We start from the raw sequence: 2,510 nt of genomic DNA, 5'->3' as shown, positions 1-2,510 counted from the left end.
AACCATAATCTGCAATGCTAGAAACGCATGCTAAGTATAGCTGTCTTATAGCGCTAGGAGGGAGGCCTCTATTGCTGTTTGCAAGTCTGCACATTCTGTAGAAAGCGTTTCTTGCTTGGCTAATCCTTGTAGCTGCGTGTTCTTTAAAGGAGAGTGCGTTGTCAAAGTAGATTCCTAGCCACTTTACTGTCTTTTTAGGCTCTATAGTAGACCTGTCTGGCAGGGTAAGTGTAGAGCTAATAGCTTTATTACTTGTTGTAAAGTGAATAAGCTCTGTCTTTGCTGCATTAAATTGTATAGCGCAGCTTGCTCCTTTAGCAAATAGGCTTGCTATGTCTCTTTCTAGCAAGCGGACATTCTTGTTTAGGCTAGTAGATGATGCTGTAATTGCTAGGTTGTCTAGGTAGGAAGTAGAGTAGTTTGTAATAGATTAAAACAGAGGTCTAATAACGTGTTTCACCACCGAGTCGCGCACCACCACCGAGTCGCGCGGCCCTACGAACTTTGCGACTATTACATCTATTACAAAGATGCCACCACAACGCAACACGCAATTAATCTACAATAAAGGCGCACTATACCTTGCAATCTAGGCTACAAATGCTACTGTGTCTGACAGTATAAAACACGCGTCTAGAGCGTTCAATGTTCCTGAATTAACCCTAAGAGACCAACGCGCTAGAAAACGCGCACGACGCGACTGCAAAGCCAACTTAAAGAAGCTTAAGAAGACAGAAGAGGACGCAATAGTTACACGTATACTAGAGTTAGATGAGCGAGGGATAGGCCCTACAAGGACTATGGTAGAAGAAATGGCCAACGATCTGCTCGCTGCGCGCGGTGAAGGACCTGTTGGCAAGAACTGGGTAGACAGGTTTAGAACGCGTACTAAGGAAGTCAAGCTTCGACGCAGCCGTCCATACAATTGTCAACGAGCCCTAAACAAAGACACACGCGTTATAGAGCCCTGGTTTGAGCTAGTAAGAAGGACAAAGAAGAAGTACAGGATCCTAGATAAAGACACACACAACTTTAATAAGTCTGGCTTTATAATAGGCATAATTGCTGCTTAAATGGTCTTTACAGGCTCTAAGAAGCGAAGCAATCCTAAGAAGATACAGCCAGGCAACTGTGACTGGGTCACAATCATCTAGGGCATCTGCGCTGGCGGATAGGCCATCCCACCCTTTATTATCTTTGGCGGCAAGGTCCTTATATCAAGCTAGTATCCAGGACTACCTCACAACTAGGTAATTAAGACCAGCGCTAACAGCTGGACAACAAATAAGCTTGGCCTGAAGTGGTTGAAGCACTTTAACGCGCATACAAAGGAGCGTACTGTTGGCGTGTACCGTCTGCTAATTGTAGACGGCCATGAGAGCCACAACAGTTACCAATTCCTTAAGTACTGTGAGGAACAGAAGATTGTTACTCTCTGTATGCCTCCTCACTCGTCGCACCTGTTGCAGCTGCTTGACGTGGGCTGTTTTGCCCCTTTAAAGCGCGCGTACTCTGCTAAGATTGACAGCTGGGCAAGGTACTCTATCACACAAGTCAAGAAAGAGACCTTCTTACCAGCCTTCCATATTGCCTTTGACAAGGGAATTACAAAGAAGAACATCTTAGCAAGCTTTAAAGGCGCTGGCTTGGTTCCTCACAACCCAGAGCAGGTGCTATCAAAGCTTGATGTGGTGCTTCGTACGCCAACACCTGCACCATCAGAGACCACCCTGTGGGAGTCCAAAACACCAGCTACTATAAAGGAGATAGAGGCGGAATTAACGCTTATTCGTGAGCGCATACAAAGGCACAGAGAATCACCAATCTCTCCTCTTCTACAGGCTGTTAATTCGCTTGCAAAAAAGGCATGGCTATCATAGGTCATAATTCAGTGTTGCAGGCGCGGGAACTAGCAGGTATTCGCAAGGCAATGGCTACTATAACAGAGCAGCATAGTTGCAAAAGAAAGTATATTCAGGCAGAGAAGAGTCTAACAGTAGGTAACGTACTAGATTTAATAGCTAAGAAGGACTGTGGTGGTGGGGAGGCAGCTGAACAGGGTGCAAAGAGGGTGCGCAAAGACAGGCACTGCGGACATTGTGGCAAGATTAGCCACAACTCACGCACCTGCACTACAGAAATTGTAGATCAAGATAATAGCGATGCTTTTAAATAGTACTTTAAGGCACAGTATGTTTGTGCGCAGTACTGTGGTGGAGAGTAATGGTCTGTAATAGTCGCAAAGTTCGTAGGGCCGCGCGACTCGGTGGTGGTGCGCGACTCGGTGGTGAAACACGTTATATATTAGAAACAGGATTGGTAAGACAGGGCTGCCTTGTAGAATTCCTGCTGTAATACTACTAAAGCCCTCTGTTTCTCCATTAAAGGATAGTCTTAGCTGGCGCTTAGATAGGAATAATTGAACCTATGCTATTAAATTGCAAGGTAGCTGTAGCTGTTGTAGTATAGCAAGTAGCTAGTTTAGAGCGACGTGGTCAAAGGCGCCTTTA

Source organism: Didymella exigua (genome assembly GCF_010094145.1).
Source record: "Didymella exigua CBS 183.55 unplaced genomic scaffold M421scaffold_95, whole genome shotgun sequence".
Classification (NCBI taxonomy): Eukaryota; Fungi; Ascomycota; class Dothideomycetes; order Pleosporales; family Didymellaceae; genus Didymella; species Didymella exigua.
This window is presented reverse-complemented; position numbering follows the sequence as displayed.